General features: G+C 30.9%; 1 pseudogene; it reads right to left on the minus strand.

Annotated features, from left to right (window-relative positions):
* LOC105294468 overlaps window positions 1-17,753 on the minus strand; it is a 50,376-nt pseudogene extending 32,623 nt beyond the window's left edge.
* Window positions 17,754-18,359: the final 606 nt, after the last annotated feature.

Here is an 18,359-nt window from a genome sequence, read left to right on the forward strand (position 1 = left end):
AGCCAGAGTAGGAAGATATCAGTTCCTTTTTTAGAATATTAACGTATTGACTCCAACAATATTTAAAGAGGGTAATACATTATGATTAAATAGGATTTATTTTAAGATATTTAAAATTAGTTGAATATTCAAAAGTCAATAAATTATATGATCAACTCAAGAAATCAGAAAAAGCATTTGATGAAATGCAGAACAAATTCACCATTAAAAACGTTCTCAAACTAGAAATAGGTATATATATCCTTAATCAGAAAAGAGCATCTAAGTAAACTCTCTAACTGACATACTTCAAGGTAAAAGATAGTACTTTTCACCCAAGTTTGGAAACAAAGCAAAGATACTTACCATCACTATTTTACAAGAGATTCACCCCATTGTATTAAGAGAAGAAAAAACCGAAAGACATATATTAGAAAGCAAAAAAAAAAATAAACTACATTTATTCAGATGATATGAATATATATAGAAAGCATAAAGAAATGAGGACTTTTTGGACTTTACCAAATGGATTTTATAGGAGCCAAGACAGTAATGGCAATTTACACATAATAGGAATACCCTTAGGGTGTAACCAGACCACCCAAAAGGACAGATGTCAACCCTCATCTGCAGGAGCCAATAGCATGAAGATTCCATCTTGTAAGGTATATATAAATGAACATCTTATACAGATTATGCGCAAGCCTAACCTGATAGAATTATGGAAGGTGTGCTGGAGCCAAAGACTCTGACCTTCTGACCTGTCGTAGCCACTGGCCTGGGACCACTGACACTCAGCTCTCCGCGCTGCCAGTCAACAGAGCTTGCATTAGGATGCTAAGGAATTCTGTCCCTTTGCTCTGTTGTGTAAGCCTCTGTATTTCCCTTTTCTGTGTGTTGTGTGTTAACCTGCGTGAGTGCCTGATCAGTTTATCTAAGAAGGTTCCACTCAATAAACCCCGTATTGTAGAAAGACAAATAACGCATTTAAGAGTATTACTTTCGTAGCTGCTGTTCTTGCTTGCAACATCAAGTAAAGTAGAAAATCCTACAGAATTTACAAAAAAAAAAAAGAGTTAAAAATAAGGTAGTGAATTTAGCAATGTTGCAGTATATAAGGTGATTATAAAATTAATTTTATTTTTACTTACAAGTGACATAAAAAAAGTATTAACCTATAGAGAATTTTAATGAGTTTATTTGAGCCAAACTGATGACAATTGCTGAAAAGCAAAATCTCAATGGATTGAGAAAATGCTGAAGAAAATGGCAGTTTTACAGCTTATTTTATATATTAGAATTAGAAGGAGGAATTGTAAGGAGGGTTTCACCAAATCCATTGGTGATAAATTACGGAGTGAGAGAAAGCAAAGTGGGGAAATCTCTGGGATTGGATAAAAAGTTAAACAGGGACACATACTTCTTTTACATTGGTGGGTGCAGGAGAGTTAATAATTAACATTTATGATATATAGAGATGGTATTCAGGGAACAACATAACAATGAGATGTTTTATGGTCTTTTGCCCTGGTGCAGTTGGTTGTGCCCTGAGGGGTCTAGAAAAAAAAGGATTACTCTGACATTCCAAGAACATGTTATCTTAGATGCAAAAAGACAATATATAGGCTCACTTAAGGTAAAAAAATTACAGACCCAGGATGTGACTGCCTGCCATGATCCAACTCTAGTTAGGAATTTTTATGTTCAGATCATACCACGTGGATAATTTTGTTCTATGAGTTTGTAAGTTTCACCACGTGGGCTTCCCCTGAACTTCTCACGTTTAGTATGTAGCCCCTTTTTCATCTGCACTAGCAATGAACAATTTAAAAGTAAAATTTAAATTTAAATTAATAAATTATACAAAGTCATCAAGTTTATAAAGAAAAACATAGAGATATACTTAACAAAATGTGTGAGATATCTACATGAAGAATTATAAATCACTTATTTCTAAAAGAAATGAAAGAAGGCCTGAATAAATGGAGGCAGATATCACGTTCATGGATTAGACAATCATAGATCAGTAGGAGAAGTGTTAAGTATTGTTAAGTTCTCAGAAATGTTACGTGTTGTCTGTAAATATTAAGACGTCCACTATCCTCTATGAAATTACAACCAAAATCCCAGAAGGAATATTTGTATAAAATTAAAAAGTAATTCTTAAATTTATATGGAAATCTAAAGGACCTTGTTTTACCAAACAAATCTTGAAAGAAAAAAAAAAAAACAGAAAAAAGATTGAAAGAATTTTACAACCTAATTTCTATACTTATTATAAAGCTACAGTGGTCAACAGGGTCTGGCATTGCTTTAAAGACAGAAAGATAAAACATAATAGAGTATCAAGAAATGATTTCAAACTTATGTGGTCAGTTGTTATTCATCCAGTTGTATGATGATTACATGGCTTTTAGCTCCTTGAGACACTCTTGAGTTGTAGAAGATATATTTACGTCTCAAAGGGAGAGAGGAAGAATTTACAATTGTAATTATAGTAAATGCTCTAAGGCAGAGAGGTCAGGGGACAATCAGGTGTTGTCTAGAACAAACAATAAATTTTTCTGATAGCTTCTAACTTTTTCAGGCAGGTATTTTAATAGGGGACTGGAATTATTTTAGGGACACCACCTTATACTGCGAGAAACCATGCTAGAGTTTGGTCATCTCTTAGTGCAGAGGTTTGGATGGAGTCATTATTGTGCCAAGAGTTCTGCAAGTACAACATAGAAACAAACTAAATATCCAGCAACACGGAGATGGATACATAAACAAAAGAAATCAATATATATGACATGAATATATATGACATGAATAAATCTCAAAACCATAATGCTCTGCAAAATAAGCTAGACACCAGAGTACATCTTCTATGTTTCTGCTCACATGAACAGGTGAAACTAATCTGTAATGAAAAAGTCAGAAAAGTAGTTTCTCTTTGGAGGAGAAAGAGATTCTTCTCTGAAATGTCTCTTCTGACCTTCCATCTATAACACTTTTCACACTGATCTGATTGTTTATTAACTAGCTTTCCCTCTGAGCTCTATGTGTCTTACCTCCAATCTTCAAGAACTTCCTCAAGCCCAGGTGTACGATTGATGACAAATTAGTGTTTATGGGACCAAACTGGAATCCCAGTGTTATCGAATTTGATGTCAACATTTCCAGGGGGCAATTCCAGTTTATCAATCTCTCTTCTCTAGTGCTTTAGAAGTCATTATACTTGGAATATATTTTTATTTCTCAATGTTTGTTGTTTATTTGGAATCATCTCAGAGGGCTTATTTATGTTACAGTACAAATTTTCTAGCTAGATGTAAAAGAAAAAAAAATTAAAAACTTTCATTTAATTACTGCAAAAAATGAAAAAAAACATAAAAATCCAGGGTAGAAAAATTCTGAAACGCTTAATGATTCCATAGCAATTCTCTTACATAATCAAATAACCTTGGAAAATTTTAAATTTTTGAAATAAAAGATATATTGATTAAAAAAAAAACTAGAAAACATAGGAAATGATGCTAGACAATTTTTAGTAATGCACTATTGCACATAGCAATGTCTTTAATAGCCATATAAATTTTTAATTAAAAATAAACTATTTCTTAAAAACTGACTGAAAAGTTTCCTCAGGATGATATCTGTTAAGTGCTATCACAATGAGGAAATGAAAGAGAAAATAAAAGTAGATATTGCTTTACATTTTCAGTTACAATTTATTTAGAGAGAAATACTAATTTGTCACCTTCTTTAAAGTAATGCAAAAAGATGAGTGCTCATTAAGTAAGAAGATGTGTAGAAAGTCTAGAAATAGCTATTTAAAGAATATATGATGTGAAAATATGACAGGATACTGCATATACCAATGGAAATATAAAACACACCATTCGTTTTATAATTTTAATAGTCTGGACAGAGTGAAAGTTTCTAGACCATTGGTTAGGCAAATGTTATCATTTTACTCCTTTTATTCTTTATACCTGTCTGAAAATTCAGATTAGAAACACAAATATTAAATATCAGGACACAGGTAAATGATATGAAAAATAGACTGTGACTGATGAAAAATCGTAAATGCATACTTGTTTGCAAAAGCACATCAAAACACATTCATTTTACCATTATCTTTTGGGGGTCATTTTACTTTTCTTATTTTCGCTCTAGATGTTATTTCTGAACAATATAAGTGAATAAATACCAAGATGCATAGTACTATATTAATCTAATCTTAGCCTTTCCTCCTAGTCACTTCAAATTGACACTTTGAGTTCATCCTCTTTCCCAGTTCACATCTGTTTTGTGATTAAATTGAATCATTTACTTTCTTAACTCCACATTCAAAATCATTAAGAATATTAGCTCTGGGATTTTCTCTATATAGGTCTCCCTTGATGGGTTTAATCAGAGCCTCTGATGAATGACTGGCAGACACAGAACACAGCACTAGGAAGCTTCCTCTCTCTTGTTTTCTTTTGTGTTAGCTTTAAGCTGAATCTTCTGAAATGGATGCAGAAGCTCTCTATTTCACATTTTTCAATTTTTTGCCTTGGTTGGGATTCAGAAAGCCTGTAGAGTTCCTTAGAGGAGAATATAAGTGTGCCTGGAGTGCCTCAAAATGTCAACTTGAAAGGTCTAAATCAGCAACAATAACAAGATAAAAGTGTGTCACTTTTTATTGGAGAGAGAAACCCAGTTAAAAGACATGTTCCTGAAGATGGCCCACTGACTCTTTACATAGATTGGAGCCCCTTATAAGCAGGAAATCAAAAAGGAATTCTAACTGCCAGTAGAATAGAGGAAACAGCCTTCTGGAGGGATGTCAGAGTCTGATTATAAACTAGGTAGTTTTATATCTATGCTTTCTCTTTGACAGATAAATATCTCAGATATTTAAAGTGATGCAGTATAACATAAAGTATAATGTAATTTTTTGTAGTCAAGAGTATTTTAGCATTATAATATTCTAATGTGTTACAATTTTTATGGTTAAAACCATTGGCAACTTTCATTAATAGAAAAGCTAGTTGCATCAGTCTATATTTAAGAGACAAAAAGTCATGAAATAATATAGATTATATCTACCGAGTTATTGTACAAAATGGATATCCCCAGGCCCATAAGAGAACATGTCTCCACATGTAAGAAAATGAGCTGCTCAGTGTAATTGAAAATGGTTATAACCATGACTCCAAATCTAAGCAGAGAGGTGGCATTTCCTTAAGTGCACCCTCCCTCATCTTCTGTATTATGTACTATACTTCTATCTTGTTTATGTAATTGTTTTTATAGGCTGTATGTACTTTGCATAGCAAAGATGTACATAATTTCAATTACTACAGTTTATTTAAATAATATCATACCATAGCATATTAACATGTAAATAATTTAATAAAGTGCAAATTCTGCTGCTAGCTCTTCAGTTCACAAATCTCTGTGTAAACCACAGATACAAATCATAATCTATGACCAAGTTTTTCAAATACTATGGTGCTGCATATCTGTTGTTCTACTTATATATATATGGGCAAGAAAGTATATGATTGTATGGCCTCCTTGTCTCTCAATGATAACTTCATTTGTTATTTTATAAAAATAGATAATTGAAAAAGTAAATTTATCAATAAAGATGAAAGTACAGCCAAATAAAAAATGTGATAATGCTATAAGTAAAATTCAAATGAAACATAAATTCTGGTATAAAAACAATTGATATCCATGGAAATGTTGACAGTGATGCCATTTTAGAGATTCTGAAGATTCAACTAGAGAAGTTTAGTGAAGGTGTACTTATCATTGTAAATGAAGAAAGTAGATGTGATGAAAAGAATGAAGAGATCTCAAAGAAAATGACTATGACAAAAACCTTCACATTGATGGTACTCTCAGTTATTTCATAAAATTAAAGAACAAAAAATAAAATGTTGGAAGCTGATCCAAACATAAAAGATGCATGACAATTTGCACAGGCATAGAAAAGATTTTGACTCCACATCCTAGGTTAGATGACTAGAAGAAAGCAAGTACTATATATAAATATTTAATTAAAAAATAAAATACTTTAATTCTCGATGTTTCTAATGTTTTAAATGAATTAATTAAATAAATAATAACTTTATTATCTTCTTTAATTACCCTAGACAATTATAACCAAAGTAAAAGTTTATAAATTTTTGACAAAGTGATATTTAAGGGGTAAAAATTAATCATAAATTTTCTCATTGAGAATTATGATCATTTTACATACTGTTAGCTTTCAGAGTAATTTGTATGGTCCCACACTACCATGCAGCAAGGGCTTCCTATACTTAAGAGTGTATGCTAATGTATGTGTAATTTCTTTCCTACTTCTCTTCCTGGAAAATGGTTTCTCTTTCTTCAATATCCATTCCCAAAATCATCTTGAGGAGGCTTTCTCCAACTTTCAAATAGTACTAAATTATGTGATCTTTTGACATATTTTCTAGGTTTCTATTGGAGTACCCAATTTTATATTCTTAGAATTGTTTCATCTTAAGAGTATGAATTCTAGTGTACAATTAACACATAGCAAATTTTCCAGAATAATGGATTCTCATGCAATTTTTATAAAAATACTTTATTTTTTTTTGCACAACACCAAAGAGCACAGATCAGCTGTTTGCAATTTGTGTATTCATAACAAACCCCAATTGTCCATAATGTGCCCTACTTTATTTTCCTAAGGCCCAAATTTGCAATAAATATATAGTAAACTTGTAATTTATAAATGAGTCTAACATATTCTTGTTTCTGAAGAACATTATTTAACCATCGTTTTCGGCAAGATGAAGGTCTTCAACAACTTCAGAGAGAACAAATTTGATAGAGCTGTGGAAATGAAAGACTACTTGAGTAAGAAGAACATATCTTACCTAGATACTGCAATTAAAACACATTTATCTGCAATTAAAGTTTCCCAAAACATCACTAATAGCAGTAAAGGAATCTAAAAACACAAAACAAAACAAAACAAAACAAAACAAAAACATAACCACGGAAATCAAGAAGTGAAGGGAAAAAAAAGTTTTGTAACAACAATTCATCAAAAAATCAGATGACCACATGGTAAAAGATTTAACAGATAAGTAAGAAATGAAACTTTAAGCCCTAAGAGATAACTGAGAAATAACCTGACTAACGTTTTATACTCTTTTGAAAAGGCAATATTTTGTGCCACTTATTGCAGAAAATGTACTAAAGAGGTAGGCAAAAAGAAAGGAAATTAGTTGAAAATTTTCTTAAAAACCATCCTTTCCATCCACAGAAAATGTCCATTCTTTAGGAGGATTTCTAGACATAACTATATGTGTAGTTGAGGATAGTAGTGCAAAACTGAAAGTAGGAAAATTAAATGCACATATATGTAAAACGTGATGAAATCTGCTACCCTTCTTTTAAGAAGTTTCAAAACTGTTATGATTATGGTTTCACTTACCATCAGAAAGTTACAAAACTTTCATCTGATGTTTCTAAACAGCCCAGAAATGCATCCTAACACTCAACTTATATAAGATTTAGTTACCTCATTTTCACACATAAATAACTTGAGAGATACATAATGAACAACCCTAATGTAAAAAAAGAAAGGGTAAACAAAAAAGATATGCAACTTCTAATGTCTCTGAGGAAGAAAAGCCTAAAAACTCTATTAATATTTTCAAATAGATAAAAGATATGACAATTATGAAAAATAAACTGCTTAATAAGAAAATTAAATGCCTAGAGAGCACAAAAAATAGCTTTTAGAAATTAAAAAATGTGGTATGAATAATTAAAAACACATTTCAGAGAATTGGTAGATAAATTTGAAGTCCATAGAGAATGAGGAAGAAAAATTTTATTGGAAAAAAGGAGAGAGATGAGATGAAATGGGCGCGCACACACACACACAAACACATTAAAAAATATCTAATTAACTATCAAAGAAATCAAAATTCCATTTAATAAGAGTTCCAGAAAGAAAGATCAGATATAAAGAGCATAGTGAATTATCAACAAAATAAGTTAAGATTATTCAGAATTAAAAGATATTTTTGTACTAAACTGTGTACAAAATATTCAGAATATTTGATTAATAGATCCACTGTAGTGGATATTTTTCTGAAGGTTCAAAATACTAGATGAAGATAATTTCTGTTAATCTTTTGAGAGGAAAACAAAAAACATATATTAAATAACAATTATTATCAGGAATCTTAACAAAAATAAAATTGGTCTCAGTCATGTTAAAACACTGAGATCTAGAGATTCTACCTTTAAAAATGAAGAGAAAATCAGGTCAGCAATATGGTAGACTAAGAAGCTCTAGGCTTTTATTTCCTCATGGACACATTAAATAAATAACTATAGACTGATTAAAATAATTTTATAAAAGCTCTGGAAACCAGTCAAAGATATACAGCAACCAAATGAATGTCAAAAAAAAAATTAAAAGGTAGGAAATTTTGGGTAGTTTTATTTGCCTTTGCCCCACATCTTCTGACCTGACACAGTCAGAAGAAAGACCTCAAATTCTCAGTTTCATTCTTTAAGACAGAGCTAGTGGAGTACAACTCGTTTGAAACACTCTGGACTATCTGTGCACTGCCTTAAAGACTTGTTTCTGTCATCCAATTTGGAACTCATTTGAGGAATGGAGAAATGATTTTTATCTGTATGGAAGCATCAGAAGGCACTGATGCGTGTTACAATATTTGGAAACCACAGGGGACCTACAAAGCCATATATATAAACACCTGAGCAGAGAATGGATGAGAGTCTTTGGGAAATTAAGACATTTAAAAGCATTTGAGAGAAATGCACACACACACACATATGTATACATACAATGCTTAGACAGGACAATGCCTAAAAAAGACCTAAGAAGAGCTTAAAACTTCATCCTGAGATGATCGCAAGACTCAAGGGCTCACTAATTACTAAAGATATTCCTTACCATTTTGTGAGCACTGAATAAGATAGCTGTTTTTTCAAATGACCAATAGTTAACAAAATGCACAAGGTGTACAATGAAACAAGAAAACATCTATTGAAAGGAAAAAAAAATAAATCTCCAAACGCTTCCCTAAAAAAACTCAAGCATAAGAATTATTAGACAAAGCATAAGAATTATTAGACAAAGATTTTAAAACAATTGTGTCAAAAAATCAAAGGAAAACATAAACAAATAAAGAAAATAAGGAAAGCAATTTATAAACAAAATGAGAATGTCAGCAAAGGATAGAAACTGGTTTAAAAATGAAAATTCTCAAGATAAGAAATATAATATCAGAATTGAAAAATGCAATAGAAACAAAAGCAAACTTACAGACAGCCCATCTGAAATTATTGAGTCTGAAGAGAAAAAAAATAACTTAGAAATAAAGAGTGAAGTGACATATAGGATGTTATCAAGCAGATCAATATATGCATTGAGAGTTCCAGAAGGAGGAGAGAAAAAATGGTAGACAGATTATTTTTAAACAGTATGGTTGAAAACTTCTCAAATTTGAGGAAGAACATTGATATAAAAATCCAAGGAGCTCAACAAACTCCAAATAGGATAAACCTAAAGAGACCCATACTAAGATATGCCAAAATCAAACTATTGAAAGACGAAGACAAAGAGAATCTTGAAAGCAGGAAGAGAAAAGTGTCTTCTTACGTATAAGGGATCCCCAATAAGACCATCAAAATATTTCTAGCAGAAATCTTGCAGGCTAGAAAACAGTGGGATAATATATTTAAAGTGCTAAAAAAAAATGCCGACTTGGGAATTACATATTAAGAAAAACTGTCCTTCAAATAGAGGGAGAAATTAAGATATCTCCCGATTAAAAAAAAAAACTGAAGGAGTACATTAATACAAAATTTGCCTTACAAAAAATTCTAAAGGGAATCCTACAAGTTAAAATAAAAGATTCTAGATAGTAACACAAAGCATAAAAAATATAAAGTTATCTGGTAAAGGCAAACACATGAAAAAAATATAAAAAGTATCATTGAAAATTTGATTGGTAACTCCATGTTTATTTAAACAAGAGTTAAAAGACAATCATAGAAAAATGATTATTAATCTATTTTAATGAATATACAATATATAAAGATGTAATCTGTTACATTAATAACATTAGGGAAAAATGGTAAAAAAGCAGAGTTTTTGTATGTGACTAAAGTTAAGTTGGTGTCAATTTAAAATAGATTGTTCTAACTTTGGGATGTTATATGTAATCTCCATAGTAACCACCAAAAAATATCTTTAAGTACATGCAAAATAAAAGGAGTGGGGAAGATCAAAATGGGTCACTACAAAAAAAGTCAACTAAACACAAAGGAAGGCAATAACATAGAAAATGAGGGAAAAATAATTATAAAACAAATAGAAAACAAGCAGCAATAGCAAAAGTATGTACTCCTTTAATTACCTTTAATGTAAATGGATTAAACTTTCTAAACAAAAGACTGGCAGAATGGATTTTTTTTAAAAAGTATCCAATAATCTACTGCTTTAGATCTAAACACATGCATAGGTTGAAAGTGAACAAATGGGAAAATAAGTTTTATGCTAGTAATAAACAGAGAACATTAATTAAAAAATAAGTAGGCTATTAAACTATGCTAATATCAGACAAAATAGACTTTAGATGAAATATTCTCACAAGGGGTAAAAAGATATTATATAGTCATAAAGTATCAATTCATCAGAAAGTATAACAATTATAAATATATATACACCAAATATCAGAACTCTAAAATATATGAAACAAATATTGACAGAATTGAAGGGAGAAAAAGATAGCTCTGCAATAATAGTAGGAGATGTTATTGTACCACTTTCATTAATAGATAAGATAACCAAGAAAAAAATGGAGGTCTCGAAAAACTCTATATATCCATTGGCCTTAATAAACATTAAGAAAACAGTCTATCAAGTAACAGAATAATGCATATTTTTCTAAGAGCACGTGGAAACTCTCCAGGAGAGTTCACATGTCAGGCCACAAAACAAATTGTAATACATTTGAAAATATTGAGTTCATAAAGAATAGTTTCTAATTATAATGGAATAATACTAGAAATCAACAGCAGAAGGGAAACTAAAATTACCAAATATGTAGAAATTAAGCAACACACTCTTAAACAAGAAATGATTCAAAGAATAAGTCACAAGGTAAATTATTAAACATCTTGAGGTAAATGCAGATGTAAAGAGAACATTCCAAAATGATAAGATGAGCAAAAAGCATGCTAAGAGGGGGATTTAGAGCTGTAAAAAAGCTTACAATATATATATATATATATACATTCCAAAATGATAAGATGAGCAAAAAGCATGCTAAGAGGGGGATTTAGAGCTGTAAAAAAGCTTACAATATATATATATATATAAGGTCTTAAATCAACAACCAAACCACATTAGGGAAATAGGAGAAAAACAGATTAAATACAAAGTTAGCAGAAGTCAGGAAATAATAAAAGTTAGAGCAGAGATAAATAAAATAGAGTTTAGAAATCAATACTAAAAATCAACAAAACTAAGAGTGAGTTCTTTGAAAACAGATAACAAAATTGAAAAATCATTAGCTATTTGACTAAGAAAAAAAACATAAGAACTCAAATAATAAAAATTAGAAATACAAGAGTGGACACTAGTACTGATTTTACAAAAATGAAAAGGATTATAAAAGAGTACTATAAATACTTCCATGACAATAAAGTAGATAACCCAGATGAATGGACGAATTTCTAGAAGCATATAATCCACCAAAACTGAATCATGAAGACATAGAAAATATCATTAAACTTATACCTAGTAAGATCAACTAGTAATTAAAACCCTAAGAAGAAAGAAATATCTAGTATCAGGTCATTTGACTAGAACATTCTATCAAACATTTAAAGAAGAATTAACATTAATTCTTGAAATACTTTTAAGTCTATTATATGAGACCACCATTGCCCCGATACTAAAATCAGACAGACATTAAAAGGAAAGTACAAACCAATAACACTTTTGCATATTGATGAAAATTTTTCCAACAAAATATTATCAAATCAAATTCAACACATATTAAAAAGATTATATGCTATGACCAAGTGGGTTTTATTCCTGGAGTGCAAAGTTACCTTTATCACACAAAAATAAATAAATGTGTTATGCCACATTATTAGTACAAAGAGAAAAAACACAGGACCATCTCGATTGATAGAGTAAAAGCATTTGACAAAATCCAATAACTTTTTGTGATAAAAACAGTCAAAAAAATAAGAATAGATGTAAATTATCTCAATATCATAAAGGTCAGACAAAAAAAAAAGTTAACATTATGCTCAATGGTTAAGACAGAAAGCTTTTCCTCTAACATCAGGAACAAAGCAAGTATGCAGACCTGCTTTTGCCATTTCTATTCAACATGGTACTGGAAGTTGTAGCTCAAGCAATTAGCAAATGAAAGTATTTGGGGGAAAAAAAGTTAAAATAATAAAATAATAAAATAAAATAATCTCTTTTTTCAGATATAATAATCATATAAGTAGAAAACTTTAAGGATTACACATTGACATATACACATACATGCTGTTATAATTCCAAGAACTAATAAATAAATTTTAAAAAATTGGAACACAAAATCAACATGCATAAATCAGCTGTGTTTCTATACACTAACAATGAAAAATCTAAAAAAGAAATTAAGAAAAAAAATCATTTACAAAGCATCAAAAATTAAAATATTTAAGAATAACAACTAAGGAGACAAAACACATATATTAAACACCATAAAATACGGCTGGAAAGAATTAAAGACAAATAAATGGAAAGGCATTCTGTTTTCATGGATTGGAAGGCATAAATAATATTAAGATGTCCATACTACATAAAGAGATCTACAGATTCAATGAAATCCTTATTAAAACCCGGTGACAAACTTGCATGTTTTATGCTTCCCGATTTTAAATTTATTTTTTAAATTATAGTAATTAAAAAACTGTAGGAGTAGCATAAAAACAAATAAATGGAGCAATGAAATATAATTGAGAGCCCAGAAATAAACCTTCATGAATATGGCCAAATTATTTTTGACAAGGGTGCCGATGTTATCCAACGGGGAAAGGACAGTCTTTTCAAAACAATCTAAATTATAGAGCTAAAATTATAAAACCCTAAGAAGGAAATGTACGTGAAAGTCTTCACTATATTAGATTTGGCAATGATTTATTGGAAATTACATCAAACAGACTAAAAAATAAAATTGTCTGATAAGGGATTGATATCTAGGACATATAAGAAACTTTTAGAAGTCATTAAGAAAAGAAAATCGCAATTAAATATAGGCAAAGAATTTCAATGGACATTTCTGCAAAAAGATATACAAGTAGATAATAAACAGATGAAAAGATATTTCCCACTAATTGTTGGGAAAATGCATATCACAACCACAATGAGATGCCATTTCACATCTGTTTTCCTGGCTATTATAAAACAGAAATAAAAGTTAGCAAGGATGAAGAGAATTTGAAACTCTTGTGCATTGCTGGTGGGAATGTCAAATAGTATAGCCACTGTGGATAATGATATGGCAGTTTCTCAAAAAATATAGAATTACTATTAAAACTTTATTTCTAGACATATACTCAAAAGAACTAAAAGAAGGAATTCAACAAATATTTGTACATCCATGTTCATAACAGCATTATTCACAATCGTCAAAAAATAGAAGCGATCTAAGTGTCAATCGACAGATGAATGTATAAACAAAATTCTAACATGTATTGCAAAACAATGAACTTTGAAGAGATCCTGCTAAGTGAAATAAGCCAGTCAGAAAAGTGCAAATATTGCATAATTCCACTTATAAGAGGTACCTAGTGTAGTGAAATTCATTAAGACATAGAGTAGAATGGTAGGTGTCAGGGACTGGGGAAAAGGCAGGAATGGAGAGTTAGTATTTAATGTGCACAGAAGTAATTAAGTGTGAGGTTTTATTAAAAGTAATTTCAACATAATGTCAAAAACAACAGCAACAATAACAATAACAGCAACACTACCTTCAATGAATTCTTTTCTAGAGCATTATTGGGGAATTACTATTCAAGATTTTTTAAGAATAAACCAATACAATGGGAGGCATTAGATACTAGAAGCTAGAGATCCAAAACCTTTCTGTCTCTTGTGAATCTCTTTTGCCTTAAATTTATACAATTCCAGATTCTTTCATAAAATTTAACATGTGCGTCATTTATGCTTGTTTCTTTATTTTTATAATTAATTTGTAAAATTTATGAAGGAAATGGTAAGGCCTTGTAAGACATTTTTTATTTTAGTCTCACTAAACCTAGAAATTACTAATAAGCACAATCATAATGACTTCTCTTCTCCTTATAAGAGTGTTTGTTTATAAACTGTTGATGCTAAAGGCAGAAAAAAATTCAAACTCAGTTATAAAGAAAAAAAAATCTTTTAAAATCACATACTACAGAACTTCTATTTAGTTATTCACTGCAAGAAACTCAGTAAAAATTATTTAAAGCACATTAATTCAAATCAGCGCAGCCTACCTCCACGAGGATGTTGTTGCATAAAAGGAACAGCTCCTCTAATTAAATCTAAAAATTCTACAGCTGTGAAACTATAAATTTTTATCTATGTTAGCAGTAGCTGTAAAAGTGATTCTAAATTAAAATATTAACTTCTCCCCCTACACACAATAGACTTAAAACTTTCATAAAATCAGTCGGATTATTTGGGCCCTTCTAGGATGCCCTGACTTTGACAGACTGTGCCTACCTCAAAATGAAGTGTTTGCTATTTGCCACAATGCTTTGTGTTTACTTCTTTGTTTTTCAACTGTTTTCTTAGTATGACTCCACTACAAAAGAACTCCCTTTTTTTCTTTTTTTTTACTTCTTTGTTTTTCAACTGTTTTCTTAGTATGACTCCACTACAAAAGAATTCCCTTTCTTACTTTTTTTTTTTTTTTTTTAATCAGTTGCTTCTGATCTGCCAGTTGCAACAAACAACATCTGCTCTGTTGCTGGGTGAATAGTTAAATCTCCTCTCTCCAGGATAGGAAAATCTTGTTTCAGATTCTAATATATGAACTTCACACATGTTCAAATATGCATGTCCAAAACCTTGGCTACTAAATCTCTACTAAAAAGAGAGAAAATGTCCCTCAAAACAAACAAACAAACAAAAAATGATTTCTAGAAAGTCATCGATGAGAATGATGAATTGTTTGTTTTGAACCTTTGAAAACTAGCAGATAATTAGAAGTTACCATTTGCTCATCTTATTTTGTTCTTAAAAATTTCAGTGTTTTTAAACAGTTTCTTATTTTTGTAAAGCTTCTTATACCCACAAATCAGGGTATATTTGGAGAGGGTCTGAAGATCTTTACAGGCTTTAGTGTACTTTGTCAAAATGATCCCACCTGTGTAACATCTAGCATTTGACTTTAGCTGATTCTAGAGTTTCTATTGTCTATACAGCAAATTGGAAATCCTACTGATAGTGTCCGAAGATGGTGTGTGTGTTGAGGTGAGGGGTTGGGGTATGCATATGTGTACCTATGTTTTATTTCCTTGTGGAAATGATTCCCAGTAGCACACATCCTCACCTTGAATTTATCAATTTAAGAGGATCATGGAGGCGTTCAGTAGATTACTTTTGAATTCACTATAGTTTGAAGACAGAAACACAATGATCTAAAATGTTTTCTAGAGGCTCTTTGATCGTGTCCCTTTTTTGACACAGAATTTGGAGACAAACCATGTATGGAAAACCAAATATGGATGGCAATGTTAACTATTTCACTTTTACAAACATTTAGTTCACATCTTTGTCAAATTCTTGTTCTAAAGTAACTTCCTTCCATTATAGCATCCTTAACTAAGTTCATCTCTAAGCAGTCATTACGCCTTTACTCCCCTCATCTAGAGTCATAGAAAACATGTTTTATTCTAACTATTGCATTTTTTAACCACAGGTCATATGTCAATGATATTTCCATAATGTGAAATTTCACATTCTAAGATGTATTTTTCACATTTATGTATTTTTAAATCTGTGGTGCCTCTTATTGTTAATAGGTACATTTGCTGAATCATTTATCTTCTGCTAAAATGTTGCTAAATTATTGATGAACTTTATGGCTGATAACATTTCGGAATCAAGACTATTCAGTACTTTTTTTCTTTCTCGGTATTTCTTACTTCCTGTATCAGTGGCACAAATCATAGTGAATTAATAAAGACATAGGTTTTAAAATCAGAGATAGCTTTGGTCAAATCTAGGTTCTGTGTCCTTGGACACTTTCCTTAAATTGATATGTAAACTGTGAATACTCATTAATTAATACATTGTTTTCAGCATTGAATAATGTTAAAGAACAAATTAATCAGTTTCTTAAGGGCTCAGAACATATTTAATATCTGTCTTATGTTTAGTATTGTAGGTCTCTAACAGTGATATTATTATCTGCAATAACAGCCAAATTATTCAGTAGCTACTTAAGCCTTGAACATATCTGAAAATACTGAAGAGAGCAATGGGAGAAACGTGAATGGCCACTGGAAGTTAAATAAGATATAATCAATTTACATGCTATCACTAACCTATTTTACCAGTAGAGAAAGTTCTATTTTTACTCTTATTTAAGGCTCAGTACAAGCAACATTGTTGCCTTTCTATTATATATTTTTACTCCATTATGTGATGAATATTTGGGTACTGTGTAGGTGAGGACACAGCTGAAATAGGTAAAGGTGATAGCTGCTACTCAAGAAAAGAGAAAAAACATTTTGTTCTATATTTTTATCCAGCTATAAAATATATAAGAAGCTGTTGTTTAAAGACTCTAAATATTAGGATAAGTGTTCATAAATAGCTTACTTTCCTCTAATTTATCCCAGCATGACAATCCAGAACAAGAGTAGAAATGACAGTGATTTCTCCTTAACAAGAAAAGGTTATGTGGAGTTTCATATACTCATTCAAGAATCAGGAACATGTGAAGTATACCTGAGGAAGACTTCTGTCCAAAGCAGTTAAAATAAATTTGTGCACCTCCAGTTACAGCCATCTGGGAAATTCTTTTATGTGGACATTTTAATCTTTAGTAAGGCCATTTAAACAAAGTACTATTTTGCTTCCCTGATGAAGAAAAATGAGTCCATTGCTTTAGAAAATTACCCTGACCATATGGACATGAACACTGGATGAGAGAACCATTTGTATATAATAGAATGATTCTGACTTTTGAAATGTTGGGATTTGTACTTCAACTATCTAGCATTGGCTAAATTCCTTAATATTTCAAAGCTTTTTCTGCATAATGTAAGTATTAATAATAAATTCACAAGATATATTTATATAAGGAAAAATAACGGAAATGTATAATGCACTTAGCACTGAGAGTTTTACTTTTTAAACTCATTAAGTTGTGGTCATGGTGGTACTATCAATGACTACTAATTATCATTATTATTATGTTTATTTCAATCATTCTCATAATAATGTAATTCTCAACAAGTATAACATACCTTTTTTATCAACAAGTAAAAATCTAAGGAGATCTAATTTATTAGCCCCAAATTTCCCTGGTTTCAATCCTGTCATATTGTTCTGTCTCCATGAGGAAATTAAGGAAAGTAAAACAACATCTGATGATGTTGGAATGGGGAAACGAGCTCTTCCAAGCTTCATAAAAGGGTACCTCTTCTTGCTGAATTTCCTTATAAGTTTGATACGTACTGAATTCTCGAAGGCGTAAGGACATTAACCTACCAAACTCAGCAAGTGAACTTCTCCCCCCATGATTTTAGATTAAGTATCGGAGGTGTTAAAGCAATTCAAATTTGTTTTGTTACTGTTATATTACCTGTTACTGTAAGGGATGGTACATATTAAACCGAAATAACTAACTTGCCCTGAAATTTAGCTACATTCACACCAGCTTTCTTGGTATCCAGAATATGGAAATGTGCCTAAATGACTAAACTTTTTGAGGTAGCATGGCATGAAGGAATGTGCATGAGCGTTTGAATTAGATTTTTTTTTTTTTTTTAGAATTAAAGTTTTTCAACTTACTCTTCTATAGCAACCAGTCTCCATAATAATCTCTAGTGATTTTCGACTGTGTGAATTCATCCTCATGTTGACTCTGGATGTTAAAAAGTGTGATTTTTAAGACTAGGTCAAAACAGGTATTGTGTGGCTTCAACAGTACTTTGATCACTCACACTGGGAAAACTAGCTGCCATGAATACACTCAAGCAATCTTGTGGAGAGGCCCATATGGTGAAGAACTGAAATCTCCTGACAACAATCTGCATCATTTCTCAGGCATGTGAGTGAGCCACCTTAAAAGTGGACCTTCCAGCCC

The sequence above is a fragment of the Pteropus vampyrus genome, unplaced genomic scaffold (assembly GCF_000151845.1).
Source record: "Pteropus vampyrus isolate Shadow unplaced genomic scaffold, Pvam_2.0 Scaffold87, whole genome shotgun sequence".
In the NCBI taxonomy this organism is placed as follows: Eukaryota; Metazoa; Chordata; class Mammalia; order Chiroptera; family Pteropodidae; genus Pteropus; species Pteropus vampyrus.